Raw genomic sequence first — 15,746 nt, 5'->3', positions numbered from 1 at the left:
ATCCAAGGTGGATCAACAGTTCGGCAGTGCCCCCATTGCCTGCAAAAAGTAAATTGTGCCAATCGAAAATGCACCAAGGTAAGTAATGTACAATAGGCTGTACTGTGTAATTGTTAAAGCGCCTATTATAGATGGCTTCAGTGGTAATAACATAAACAAACCGCATTTGTGCCCAAAACATAACTTCTGGTAGACTTCTGCAAAGAATTAATAACAACAGTGTCCCTTAAGAGTAGATTTTTTTAAAACAACAATATAAATAACCAGTAAATGACCTTAATTTAAATCATAGCTAAAGCATATCAACCATTACACTAAGCTCATGTCACTGTGTCTCCCCTCATCTTTAGGAAACCTAAAAATTTTTATTTTCCACCAGGTATTCATTCCAGAGGTCAGTTTGGTTGCTAGACAGACTGATAAACAAACATAGCTCAGAAGTTATCTTTTGGCCAGCTACATAACCACAGCAACGTGCTTGCACCTAATGAAACAATCATAGTTCTGCGTAGGACCTACGGCTTAAGCTATGCATCAGTTTTTATTCATACTTCTGCATTGTTGCTAGTAGGTAGGGATTGGCGATAAATTGCATACGATATCATGCGCATCTCATCAGTAAAGCTGGTTCCTTTATTAGTAGTAAATTGCCATCACCTGTTATTCAGATGGAGCAGCATTTACTACACAAAGCCATAGTTCACTGACAAGCTGAGCCATATGGCATACATATCGCAGGGGATACATCCGCAATAATTAATGTGAAATTGCCCCAGTTGTCAATTAACTTCGGCTTTATGTAGTAAATGCTGCTCCATCTAAATAGCAGGTGATGGCGATTTACTACTAACAAAGGAACAGGCTTTACTGACAAAATGCGCATGCAATTTATCGCCCATCCCTACTAGTTGGCAATGTCCATGGTAGGGCTGCACGATAAATTGCATGCGATTGTCATACGCATCTTGAAAGTAAAGCAGATTCCTTAATTAGTAGTAAATCACCATCATCTGAATTCAGATTAACCGGCATTTACTACACAAAGCCGTTGTTCACTAACAAGCTGCGCTATATCGCATTCATTATCACAAGCGATATGTCTACGATGATGAGTGTGAAATTGCCCCCATCGCATGCAATTTATCATGCATTCCTATTCCATGGGTATATTAAAGTTTCAAGGCAAAATCAAGTGTATAATTAATAAGTGTAGTTGTGAAAACTTTAAGATTGTGGTTGGACCATAATAATAAAAGCAGTGTTAATGTAGTGAACAAAGAAACTCAAAGTTAAGATAATGTCATTAGCTTTTTCATGTTTTTTTAAATATATAAGAAAATGGCATCATCTTAACTATCGCATGCAATAATGACAACTTAACAAATAATGTTTGTGGCCAGATAATGGACATTCATATTTTCTAATGAAATATGGATAACTAACTAACTTGGTTTCTAGCATCAGGACTTTAATATTAGTAAAACACGCTGGTGCGTTGACTCAGCTGCATATTTAGTCTGTCTGTTCAATAATTGCATTCACTTGGTATCCAAGTCATTATTTAGGCCCCTGTTTATAGGTGCTTGAAAATCATCAGTGCTTGATCAACTGGACCATAGTTTAGAACCTTTTTTGCTTATCATCCCCCCTTGCTCTCTCTGTTTCTCTAACTCAGTGTGGGAAGCTGCTAGACATTAAGTCCAGGCAGACGGCCCGTATGAAGTCGTTCCGGGCCAGAGCCAAGGAATGGGCACAAAAAGTGAAGAAGTCTCGCAATCAGGCAAAAATTTTTGATAACAGTGCCCTGCTGGTAATATGCATTTGTCTTTCTCTTTTGGTCCGAAATTACAGGTTCCTGTCAACATTACAGAAATAAAGAATTTAATTTACATTGTGCAGGGAAACAACAACTATTGTAATGTCTTTTAGTTGTTTGTCATGATGTCCTCAAACCAACTGCATTTGTAATATTTTAGATAATAATGAGCTAGTAAATTTACTATCAAAGCAACATACAGAATTTAACCCTGTCTGTATACACGTGGCCTCTTTATCCAAAGGAAATTTGCACTGAGGTTTTTCTTTTGGTTCACTGGTTATGCATTAGAATAGATTAGGTATATATCGATGCTGATGCTGGGGCAGTACAGAGTCTTACAGAGAAAAATCACTCAAACACATGCTAAGAATAGTGGACTTGTTCACGCTTACAGCTTGTATGTTGTATAATAATAATAATGTGTTTCTTGCCATGTAAGCCTGCTTGGAAATCTGTCTGTGTTTGCTTATATGCTTTTCTTTGTTAAGGTGGAGAAACTAAAGGCCCTTGGGTACTTTCCCCTCCTGCTGTGGGGAAAGTACAGACCACAAAACAAAAAGTGGAATGCCCAGCTCCAGTGCCCCTTTGAGCTGCCAGTGGTAGCCCATGCGGTCCTGGAGAAGATACTTTGCCTTTTTGAAGGTTTGTTAGAAGGTACGTCACATCACAACATTAGTACATTCATGACACTATTGGGGGGGGGGGGTTACATTAGCAGTTTTGGTGCGTACCTGGGTCAGTATTCCCGTCTGAAAAGGGTGGTCTGGGGTAAGGTTTGTGTTGACTGCGGTACTTTATCCTGCTGATATAAACACAATCCATCTAAATTACAGAAGTGGACCATTTATTAATGACGCATGCAATCCACCCCAGAGTCTATTGCTATCTAGGTGCGAGAATGACGTGCTGTAAACATAATTTCTGTTAATTTTCTGCCTGCTTCTGTAATCGCACACTTGCTTCTGTAATGGACAGCACACTTTCTTTTGTACAATTGGCAGCAGACAGATGCAAGTGGGTTTCTGTATTTGTTCTTTTATAAAAACCAAAGGTCCAAATAAAGAACAATGAAGATATACGTACAACTTCATTTTGGTAATTTCTCTTACATAGTAGGCTTGTCGCGATAGTCGGTGTAACGGTGATTACCAGTGCTTCAGCCTCTCAGTCCTTTACTGTCGTTTTAATATTTTCTTGTAATTAAATCATTTAGTTTCGTTAGAGAGAGCAAACACTTACAACTGAATGTGTCTGCTGCCTGAAAAGGCTTTATGCCCAGCTGCACTACTTCCTGAAGTTCAGCCAGCTCCTTGTTTCCTGTGTGCCATTATTGGACAAACCGATTAATCCAGGCGTGTCTGATTATTGTTGTTGTGACTACTGATGTCAGGCACACCTGGATTAATCAGTTTGTTTGTGACCACTGAGGTCAGGCACACCTGGATTAATCAGTTTGTCCAATAATGGCAGACAGAAAACAAGGAGCTGGCTGAAGTTCAGGAAGTAGTGCAGCTGGGGATAAAGCCTATTCAGCGGAGCTGAACGAGCGTCACATCCTGAGCAGCAGGTTTCATTTATTTCATTTATTCCTGTCAGAGTGTGCGAGGCGAGCTGACTAACCAGACAATGGCAGAAGCCGTGTGCTTTCTTGTTTTTGTTATAATATACATATATGATGTTTAATATAAGCGAGACCGTTGTGTTTTTCAGTAAGAAAAATATTAAACCCATCATTCAAGCAGCGCTTTATTGATGAGTAGCCGGTTGTTCTGCTTGGGAATGGCGGGTTCTGTGAGAATTGCCTGCGCACATTGACTCAACTTAAACCAGCTGTTGCACTCGCATTGCACGCAAATTCATACGCGATTTAACGCAGCGTGCGCAAGTGCTGCATTTAAACAGTTGCGTAATTCAAAAGTGAAAGTAAAATGCACACGTCTGCATGCGCATTTATAAGCCCCTCCCACCACCGGGTTTGTCACGCGCTGATTAACCGGTGGGAAAATTCTGTCACTGCAGCAACCCTATTGCATAGTCTAGCAACATCAGTAAATGGCTGCAGCTTGATGATGCAAGTGTCCCCAAAGCTATCGAACCTAATATGAAACCACCCTAAGATTGATCTTGCATTGTGTACCTATCCAGATAGATCAGAGGCCCGTTCTTCGTACGTCGCTTAATACATCTCACTAATTATGATCTCGCTTATTTGGTTCTTTGAACACCACTGCTGTTCTGTGATTGATTGTGCAGATCATCTCTGGCAGTTGCTCTTTCTTAAACCCAAAGCCAATGCAACAATTTCATTTCTGATAAATAAAATTCGAATTGTAGTTTATTATACGATTGTGTTTTCCTCTCTTTTGTGCAGTTGTAGATAATACACCAACACTTTCAACAGTTCTCAAGAATGTGTTAAATGAAGTATGATGTGCAGTAAGGGAATGTAAATGTTATTCTACATCAAAAGATTATAAAGTGCAAGTTTCTGAGCAATGCACAGGACAGTAAAGATCCTCTCAGATGACAGTCCTTCAGAGAAACTATATGCAAGTGGTTAAATAAGTTTACTTCAATTGCATTATTCTTAACTGATTTCTGACTATATTAGCAGTATTCCACGTTAACTGAAAGTCCTGCATCTGCTGAGTCTGCACAGAAAAGTGTAATAAAGAAGATAAAGATAAATGAAAATATGTGCAAAAAACTTATTTGGTTATTTTGGTCATTTTTGTCAGGAAAGGGACAGGGTAACATATTTGTAGACAACGATTTAAAGATAGAACAGATAGAAATTCCTAAACGAAAACCCTTTCATGCATGACTTTGTAAGCTACTTGACAATCTAAAGACAAAACTAAAATAGGAGATTAGTTTATTCAAATGAAAATTATTTCACACTGAGTAATAGTCTTTATTGTACATAACATCTATTAGTGCTGGGTATGATTGATTGCTGTTTTTATTAAGGAAAATTCAAACAAATTTAAAATGAATGTGTTCAGCATTTGTCTTCTCATTCGTTTAAGAATAATAATCAAAACACCTGTTACACAAAAACAAGTTGCACAAGTTCAGATAAAGAATATTTGTTATAGCCTATTATATATTTTTTAAATAACATCGCTAAAAGATTTAATTAATCTATCATTTTTTTATTACGTGTTGAATTTGAAAAGCTCTTTATATTAATCATGCATCTTACGCAGATTGCGCTCGTATAATGGAGAATACGCGACTGCGTCAAACTTTCCGTATCACATCCGCTCCCGAGCAGGTTTGAGCTTATGGACCTGTTGCTATGACAGCAAGTCTAGGATGAGCTTCGAAGAATAATCCAAGATTATGCCAAATCGTCAACAATAAAATCCAGCTAACTGAGTTAGCGACGTACGAAGAACGTGCCCCTGATTTAAAGGTGCCAATTTTCCTGTGTTTTCGAAGCTATGATATTACGGGAAGTAGATGACTGTAGTCCAAACCGCCCATTCTCTGTAATCCTTGAAAAGTGAATTCTGTTAAAGAAAATAAATCGCTTGCCAGTGAATTTTGACCTTAATAATTTTGCAGGTGTTATTTATGATCTAACAGCAACATTACACACTAACTAAAGTTTGAAAAATGGGATCAGGAAAAACGGCATCTTTAAAGGAACAGTATGTAGGATTGTGGCCAAAACTGGTATTGCAATCACAAAACTTGTGGCTAAAACTGGTACTGCAATCAAACAACTGGTGGCCAATACACAACATGACAACATAAACATCAGTTAAGGGCTGCAACTCCACTTTTTAAATGACAATATCCTGGCCAGACCACTGTTGTCAATGATATAAGTATTTGAAATGAAAATGATTTCTTAATATCTAGTGACATATCAGGGCCATTTTATGATTAATTGATAAAAATTTCTTACATACTGTTCCTTTAAATGTCAGTAGCCTACAGATATTTTCTAGATAGCTGATGGTGTGTAATTCTGTTTTCTTTATATGTTTTGTTGTGAACTTTTTATATTCTTTTTACATTTTAAACCATTTACTGCATATTAAATGTCCTGTTTTGTTTAATATTTTATCGAAGCATGTGATCCTTAAAGTGAGGAGGTGCTGCAGCAAGAGAGGCCGGGAGAAAATGATACAGAAAGAGAAATAAATAACGAAGACCAGAGTGGACAGGAGGAGCAACATGAAATAGGAGAGACTGAGATGACAGACATGCAGGAGATGGAGATAGAAGACAGAGTAAAGAGTAAGAGAGAGGAAAGAGGAGAGATGGAGGGACAGAAAGACTATGATGAGCTGAGACAGATGGGAACAGAAGTGATGGAGGCAGACAATGAGAGAGAAAAGACAGAGGAAGTGGGTAATAAAAAGAGTAAGGCGAAGAAGAAAGAAGTGGCAGCAGCAAACAGGTAAGTGCCATCACAGAATAGAAGCAAAGAGTATAGAAGCCCAAGAGGCGAAACTCAATAGAACGCTCCATAGCAACAGTTGCCTAACCCTAACCCATGACGTGACGGTGCTGCCGCCATTATGGACTGAAAACTGAAGGAAAACTCTGAAAAATAATGAGAGTCAATGGCACTGAACCAACTTAACATAACAAAAACTTGGCATAACTTTTTTTTTTTTCTGGTCGTCATATCTAAATACGAAAACAACGTGGTTATGCATGGCCTAATTATCCTTAGGAAAATAGTATTTTGGGACAAATACTATAAAAGTACGATAAGACTAGGATATTAGGCTCTAGGATATTATAGAGGTATTACAGAACATAACATACTTCTGTGATGTTCTAATACCTCTATAATATTTTATAGCTGCTATAGTATTTCTATAGTAGTCTTATCGTACTTCTATAGTATGTCCCAAATTACTATAGTATTCCTATTAGATTACTATTCTATTTTGTCCAAAAAAACTATAAGATTCCTATAGTACTTTTTCGTAAGGGTATGTCCCCCACCGAATCGGCTTCATTAGCCCACCACTTACGGTTTGCAAAGATACAATTATAAAATTACTGCAAACCTTTAATCTATCAATATTTATGTTCTATTATGCATTTTCCTTGTTATATAAATAACAGAAATTCATGAAATAATATATAGGCAGACACACAGTAATAAGATATTTATTCAAATGTTGATTTTGAAATGAGTGAACTGTGAACATCACCATATATATGATTTGGAAAAATAAATAAATAAAATTATAAATGAACATTTCTTAAGAGTTAATCTTTTACATAGAATATCACAAAAATATTAACAAGTTTCTGGTGGACTGATAATTTTTGCAATTTATTGCAGAACACTGCTTGCGTTTTAACCACTTGCTCATCTTCACAGTTGCGAGGCGCGCTAACGATTTCAGCAGCTTACAGTCCATAATGGCGGCCGTGGCTCCGCAGCGCCATCTACAGACTGTTACCCATAACACAACAGAGTTTCGCCTCTTGGGCTTCTATAGTCTTTGATAGAAGATGCAGAGCAATCTCCACAATGTAGAATTTTAGATACGAATTGTAAGGAGAATGTCTATGTACAAAAATGAGTAGCACGGCACACTACACAAAAGTCAGACTGTATTTCACAAGTTGCTTTTTAACTTTTTCATACAACATGGAGTTATTTGTATGGCTGCAGTTTGGCATCCAGTGTGTCATAATCCAAGGTGGCCATGCCCAACAGTAGGTGATCAGAGAAAGCGTCAACAGATTGTCCTGCATTGCATTGTACTTGCAAGTATTCACCTGGCATGCAATTTACCCAAGTTTTTGTTTCTCTATACAGGAAGTCAGCAGTTGTCCAAATTTTAAGTAAAAAAAAGGAAATAGAAGACGCCGAAACAAGGATGATGGTAGGGAAAATAAATCAATACTTTATTTGTACTTAATCCTAGTCTAAGAAAAAATAATGTAATGTAATCACGTTTTCACACACATTACAGGCCTGATAACAAATATAAACCTATTAATTTGATACTGCATTTCTAATTAACTCTTTTTGGAGTCAGGTGGTGTATCTTTTGATCTTTGTGGGACATTGTTGATACTTTGCTGTACTCTGTGCTATTTGGTGCTCCGGCATTTTGGAATACTGTGATTCCTGTAACATCCTCTGTGGCACATGGAGATCTGTTGTTGTATGTTTATTACAATAAACAAAGCTAGAATTTCATGGCTCCAACACACTTAACAAAAGCCGGGACAGAAGCCATGTTTCCATCCACATGTTTTTATCCGAATTAAGTGATATCGAATGAAAAATGCGTTATGGAAACAGTAAAATTCGATTGAATTTCATGAATATCGACTCAAAAGAAATACGTTCGATCTCATCGGATTTTATCTTGATCGATATATGGCTTATGCGATAAACGCAAATGGAAACGTTATTTGCCGAATAAATAATGATTTGCGATTAAGGTTTAGGTCCTTTTATGGTTCCAACCCACACACAAAACAAGAAGAAAAAGTTTTAGGTCATTTCCGCTCTGGTGGCACAAATGGCGTGTGTCAACAAAGTCAGATGTAAGTGGACAAACGACGAGACGAGATTCATTTTAAATTTAATTTAGCAGAGAAAATAACGGCTATAGAGCTGAATATCTTTGCCCGAACCCGACGGGTTCGGTTGGATTCGGGCTTCATTTCTAACATTTTACACGGGGGTTCGTGCTCCGCCTTTGCACGGTAAATGAGCGGTCAAGTTCAATGCTGCTGAATGCCCTATCAGTAAGCGCAGGACCACGCTGAAGCCATTTACAGTGGATTTAATAATTTCCTCAACAAAAATGCCTAATGTTGGTGAGTAAAGGTTTTTTAATTTATAACTAAATATTACTTAGTCTTAAATACATAATTTAGACAGAGGATATAGACTAATGTTGGCATTAATGTAAAGAAAGTGCCGAAGCAAATACCACAGAACCTTTATCCTAATTTCGTTATTTCCAAATAACCATCTTATTCAGAATGTATTATCTTAATTTAATTCGTTAAGAAATAATTGTTTTTATTGGCATGTTGGCCTATAATGTATTGCATATGCCTATTTAGAACGAGATGTTACAGATGACTTATTTTTTTTTCTTTGTTTCAACTTCCAAGTGACGTGTAGCCCAGTTAGTCATTAATAAATAATGTTAAAAGCTCTATTTTAGATAGCAAAAATCTAAGAAATGCCATAATTTATCAGGAACTCGCGAAGGAAATGTCCAACAATGGTTATGACAAGACGTGGGACGTCCTCCGGAGTAAATGAGGCGCTCAAACAGTGATACGTGTTTCAAAAAAGAGAGTTATCTCGCAACGGTGCCGGAGGGAAAATAAAAGCAAATTCGACCTTTATGAGATGGATCCTCGGCCAAAGAACCCTCGTAGCTTTATTGGCTTATTAACAACTCTAAAGATATTTTTTCGTTCTCATTTACGTTAAGAATTGATCCGGACTATCATTTCACGTTAATGCCTCCGTTGTCGTTGGGCATTTACATGCATCTGCATCATCATAGCAATTTGATGTTAACGTAATTTTCTTATTATTATAGCTTGATATGTCGCTATCAGCTCAGCTGGCACATAAGCACTTATAACTTGTGAAATGCCGCAAATTTGTCTGGCAAAACTTTGTTCGCAAATGTTTGCTTGAATATTGTGCGATTCAGTGCGAAAATGAATGGAAACACCTTCAAATGTCTCAAATCAATTTGATATACCAATTTGATCGCAAACCAGCATGTGACGTCATTACGCACAGGTTTTTATTCGCTTTAAAGCCGTTGGATGGAAACACACTTTCACCAGCTTTATTCGCATAAGTTTTTTAACCGAACTTCAGATAATTCAATTGACAAGTGGATGGAAACTTAGCTAGAGACATGTTTTCACTTCTCAACACTCTGATTGCCATTCTCTTGATTGTCGTCTTCGTGATTTGTCATACAGATGTGGACAAGCAGCAGGACACTGTGTCTATTAAGCCACGCTGTTGTAGCCCATGCAGGGGGCATGGCATTGTCCTGCTGAACTAAGCATAAATTTCCTAGTTATAGACTTCTCCACCATGTCTTTCGAAAATCCAATTCATGCCTATGCCTCAACACACATGCAACTCACCCATGCCATCACAGATGCTGGCTTTTAACACGCTTTGCCAAAACAATCTGGATGGTCTTTCATCTTTAGCATAGAGAACTTGAAATGTGTGTTTCCTGACTTAAATGTAGACTTAAATGACCACAGCACAAGGTTCAACTCTCTTTCTGTCCATCTGAGATGACCTCAGTCCCAAAGAACTTGGTGGTGTTTCTGAATACTATAAATGATTGACATCCTCTTTTGAGTAATATATAGTTTCAGGCTGCGTTTCTGGAAGCAGCAGTGTACTGTGTTATGTGATAATGGTTTTTCAAGGTACACCCAAGCCCATGTGTGTCAGAGAAGCATAATGGTTTCTTGGGCAGTGCCAGCCGAGGGCTCGAAGGTCATGCACATTGAACAGCGGTGTCCAACGTTGCGCTTATGCACTGAGAGGTCTCCAAATTCCCTAAATCTTTTCACAATACACAATATTATGTACTGTTGATTTTGAAAGACCTTTAAACGTTCTTTTTGAACTGAATAACAATTTACCAATTAAAAAGGGGAGAACCATGACCCATCCTTGTGTTCAAAGACTGATGCTACTGTTATGTCCAGTCGTTACCTCCTCATCTGTTACCAATTAGCCTGCTTATTGTTGAGTCTTCTAAACAGGTGTTACTTCAATATTCTCTGCACATTTAATCTTATTTTAACCCTGTCCCAACTTTTGTTGAGTGTGTTGCTGGCATGAAATTCGTTTGTCTGTATTTACAATATACAGGTCAATGCTGGTCAGCAAAACTATTGAAAATCTTTTCTTTTTGTGTAGAAAGATCATTTGTTCACATAAGATCACAGAACAGATTTCTTCTTATTGAATTTTTATCTGGAAATTAATTTGTAGATTACTCTTCACTGTTATTACATTATCTAGCCAGAATTGTGACAATCAGGATCTCTTTGATGATTTACAATCTTTCTGTGGTATTGTTTGTATTACTGTTACATTAAGCTGCAATGGTTTGTACTTACACAATTTGTTAATTTTTCTTTACAGCTTGCCAGTATCACAGCACATTGGACATTTTTCCAGTCCAGTATGTATCCCAGACACGTGAAAAAAGGTACGTACCTTTATGCAGAACATTATGTACATCTGTAAGTGCATCAATTGAATTTGATGATTATATGGTGACAGATTTTTAGAGGCTGGGATAATAACAAAATATTTCATTCTGATTAAACCGAATAATTAATTTCTAAATAAAATTATAACTTTTTGTCTTTTTACTATCTTCCCAAGGGCTGTAAAGAAGTACTTGTCCATTGGCTCCCGTGTCCGTCGTGGTAATGGCAGCTTTCTTGTTTAACTGACTTATGAGTTGTCTTTAATGGGACAATTAAACCTAATTAAAAAGCCTGTCTGATTTGCTATTAACTCTTTATACATGTATGCATTTGACTGATGCTTTTATCCAATGAATCTTACACAAGCTTTACATGTTATCATTATATGTGTTCCTGGGTGCTACCCATGACCTTTTGTGCTACTAACACAATTCTATATTATACAGTAGCACAAATTATTTAAGTTTATGTAATAAACACCTGAACATTGCAGTTGTTTTTGGGAAGTCAGGCAGGCTGTTAAATTGTGAGGGAATGTGGCATTTGTTTTTGCCTACAGAGTTAAGCTTTATCACAAAAATTTACATGTACTGCTGTTTTTAGTGTGATTTGTGGTGACATTTTTCTAAGCAATGAGGGAGCCATAATTGATATGCTAAATTTTGATTTGTTTTAAGGTAAGGGCTTACAGTCAATTCGTAATTTCATATTCAGTAAAAATGGAACAATCTGCTTATCACACAATACAATTAGATACACAATATTAGGTTCATGATTTAATATTACCATGATGCAACATAATAAATATATCTTCAATGACAATTAAATTGTCAGTTTATTTCTGAGATGCAAATCTTTAACATAAACAACAGTTTAAAATGTCATTACAAATTGACAATAATATAATTTGGCTATAAATGTACATGTAACATATAAATGTTCTCTTTAGCTTTCTGCTTTCCCCACCACATTCTGTCAGGGAAGTGTGTAGAAGCCTAACAGGATTTGTAAACCATGTCTCATGCTATCCTTATATTTTACACATTTCAGAAATTAAGTGCATAATAATGTGTTTTATTTTGCCATTTCTTTCAGTCAAAAGGTCTGGCCCCCATCAGGGGAACCACAGGAGAATATAAAAATGACTGTTTCATAAAAGGTCTGCAATGAAGCTCTAATGTTCTGTCCTGTATTTCTAAATAAAGAATTTCTTTGTTGTTTTAAATAAAGTATTTGTTTATCAATTTCATTTCATTATTTGTTGGCAAGGACCTCATACTTTTCAATGCCGTGGGTCAAAGTATGATTATGCTTATACATTATCTCATTGAAAAAGCAGGAAAGATTATTTTTGAGAGAATGTTTTTGACATTTTGTGGCTGTGATAAAGTTGGAGGATGCATACACCCCCTTGTACACCACAGATTCTTTTTGTTTTGTTTTTTGTATCAAGCTGCATGGTGTGTCAGTAGGGAATTGTAGTTTTTTAAAACTAGTGCTTTTTAGGATTTGGGGTTGTAAAAAATGAGTTGAGAGTATAGTCAGTGATTTAGGGGGAATGTGTAAACACACATATGCAATATTATAACATATATTAAAATATATTAACATTTTATAAAATGTATAAGTAACACACACTGACATACATGCACAATTTGCATTCAAAACTAAGAGGCCCTTACTAAGTTTTTTTGCCCTTTACCACAAAGGGCAAATTGTTAATTTATTAACATATTCTTCCTTCCAACCCCTGTCACTGTGAGAAACTACACACAGCATTTCCAGAAAAGTTGGGATTTTTGTGCGTCAGTGCCCACGGCATGGGTGAGCTACATGTGTGTGAAGGTACCATAGGCGCAGAGGCATATTGGGTTTAAAAAACATGTTTCCATCAAGGTGACGTCACTTCACGGGACATCCATGCTTAGTTTAGCAAGACAATGCCAGGCCTTATTCTGCATGGGCTACAACAGCGTGGCTTCGTAGACACAGAGTCCATGTGCTTGACTGGCCTGCTGCCAGTCCAGATCTGTCTCCTATTGAGTGTGTATATCAAATCATGAAGAGGAGAATCAGACAATAGCAACCACATACTGTTGAGCAGCTGAGCTTTGTACCAGCAAGAATACAAATTCCAATTGCAATGCTTGCACCATTAATATCTTCACTTCCCAAAAGATAAGAACAAATTATTAAAAGAAAATGGGGTTTGTTTATCAAATCCAGCATTTTTATGTAATTCCAACCAGATGGTAATTCATACAGAACAGGGGTGGGCATTCCTGCTCCTGGAGGGCCACTGTACTGCAAAGTTTAGCTCCAACCCTATTCAAGGACACCTGTATGTTATTTCCAAGCCTTTGATTAGATTCTTCAGGTGTGTTTGATTAGGTTGGAGCTAAACTTTGCAGGACAGTGGCCCTCCAGCACTAGCAATACCCAACCCTGCTGTAGAATATAGTTTAGGGGCCAGATAAGTAATGGATTGTGTCATGCTCCCTCTTGTCCAGGCTTTTAATCACACAGACAGGCCTGTCATTAAAAGAAAAACTTATATTAAGCAACAGGAAACCGTCTGAACAGTAGGACTGTGATAAAGAAGTTATGTGTAGCATCTAGGTCAGGGTTCCTTAAAGGCGGAGTCCACGATGTTTGAAAAATGCTTTGGAAAAGGAGACGGGCCGACTTCCAAAACACACTTATAGCCAATCAAATCAAATCAAATGCCGGGTTGCGTATGTATGGGGCGGGTCTATCAACAGAAGGTCCAGATTCTATTGGGGTAGGGGCGTGTTTGTTTAGGTGATTTCAAATATCAACATTGGCTTTTAAACATCATGGACTCCGCCTTTAAATCTTACCCTGAAGGGCCGGAGCACTACAGAGTTTGATCTAGGTGTCGAAATACCAACATCAAATCATACTGTGACCCACAGTATTAAATAGTGAGGTCTCTGCCAACACCTAGCCCTACCAAGCTAATGATGAAACAAATTTATAAATAAATATGCTGTGTTTAATTTACAACATGTATTCAATTCGGTACAATACAACTTTGTTTCCCACATGGCACAGTTTAAAAGGGACCACACTGATGATGCCAACAAACAACAATAAACAATAAGAATCTGATTGGATCTGTAGTCATCTCTTGTATTTGTATCTTTGATTAACCATGTGGATGGACGATAGTGGCCTTCCGAGCCAACCAGCAGGCCACTTCTGACCCATGTCGAAGGATGATAACCACAGCAATTTAATCAAGTAATCAAGCGGGTGTTGTGAAGTGCTTATCCCCTCCAAACCACCTTAATGGTCATACAAAGCTAGGATTATATGAAGTTTTAGCTTTAATATTCCTCCATTTAAAAAGTTTCCTACATGCATTACTGAAGATAAGAGTTATATGACCTTGTTTCCGCATCTGATTTGTAGCCTATTCCTACCATGGGATCAAGTTGATATTCAGATGGATATTTCTATTAAATTGACTTTTTTCTATTAAATTTACTTTTTAATTTGCATTGCATTGCCTCAAATCACTGAGCTTCTTAAAATAATGGCTGTTTTCAAACAGAAGACTGCATCCTTCTGAGGTTGCATACGTCATCAAGACTGTCTTATTTCATAATATTAACAATTAGCCTATAAAATGGTTAATCATAAATTACTGCAATAAGCATATGGCTTGTGAAAGTAATGCTTATTTAGAAATGGCCATTATTCAAACTTTGGTTGTTGCATAAATGTAAATTTTGTAACTGATTGATAATATTGCAATGTTGTTTGTATTCAGTGCACTTTAAAGTAATCTGACCCAACCCTACTAACCAATCCTTGGTATATAAATGTGGCTTACAATATGGTTTATATTTAAACAAGCATCTACAATGGTTTTACAGTCACAATTTTAGTTTGTTATTGCATACTTAATATGAGACATGATGTGGCCTTTAATGTTCCAAAATTTTCATGGTATAGGTTGAATCTAAAAGGTTAAATTGTCTCTTCTCCTTAGGGTTGTTGTGTGAGAGGCAACAACTATAGTCTGACAAATCTATTTTATTAGGAAATCTATATTTGTATTGTCACCAAGCAATTATTTACAGATATTATCAGTTATAATATATAAACATGTGTAGCCAAATTACAATTCCAGTAACTTAAATAAAACAAGAAATGGTATGCAGAAGACAGAGAATATAGTTTGAATATATTGATGTCAGAGGAAAAGTACAACTCTACATATTACATGTTTCAGAAGTTTGGGAAATAAGCATTTCATCATTTTCATGGGCCTACATGTGAGAGAAAGTGTACAACGTGGACTACCAATTAAAATAACCAAAAGTGGAGATAAAATTAAAAAACAAAAACAATAATAACATCTGGTTATGGCTACTGATAATTACAGCAGTATAAAAAGCATGTGACAACAAACCAAGTAAACAAGTGCATATTTCTATAATCAGTTTCAAGTTAAGTGGACTTTAACCCCCTGGGGTCCAAAAACGCGGCGCCACGTTTTGACGTGTTTTTTCCTTATCATGGCAGAACCAACTTAAAATACTCCATCATTAATAATCATACACTTACGTGTTTGACATCATTTGAAAAGGATCTTCTTTAATATGTGTTCATTCACAATAACAACAGATCTTTGGGTTTTTGTCAAATAAAGAAAATAAACAGGGTGTGCATCCAG

The 15,746-nt window shown here is 36.8% G+C and overlaps 1 long non-coding RNA gene across 1 annotated transcript; it reads left to right on the top strand.

The window, feature by feature from the left end:
* The first annotated feature begins 6,698 nt into the window (after positions 1-6,698).
* Positions 6,699-11,356, top strand: LOC129435211 (uncharacterized). The gene is made up of 3 exons (XR_008641184.2): positions 6,699-7,686; positions 10,971-11,037; positions 11,217-11,356. It is a non-coding gene; the product is annotated as an uncharacterized lncRNA (long non-coding RNA).
* Positions 11,357-15,746: the final 4,390 nt, after the last annotated feature.

The sequence above is a fragment of the Misgurnus anguillicaudatus genome, chromosome 12 (assembly GCF_027580225.2).
Source record: "Misgurnus anguillicaudatus chromosome 12, ASM2758022v2, whole genome shotgun sequence".
Classification (NCBI taxonomy): Eukaryota; Metazoa; Chordata; class Actinopteri; order Cypriniformes; family Cobitidae; genus Misgurnus; species Misgurnus anguillicaudatus.
The sequence above is the reverse complement of the archived record's forward strand: the minus strand, read 5'-3'. Positions and strand labels throughout refer to the sequence as shown.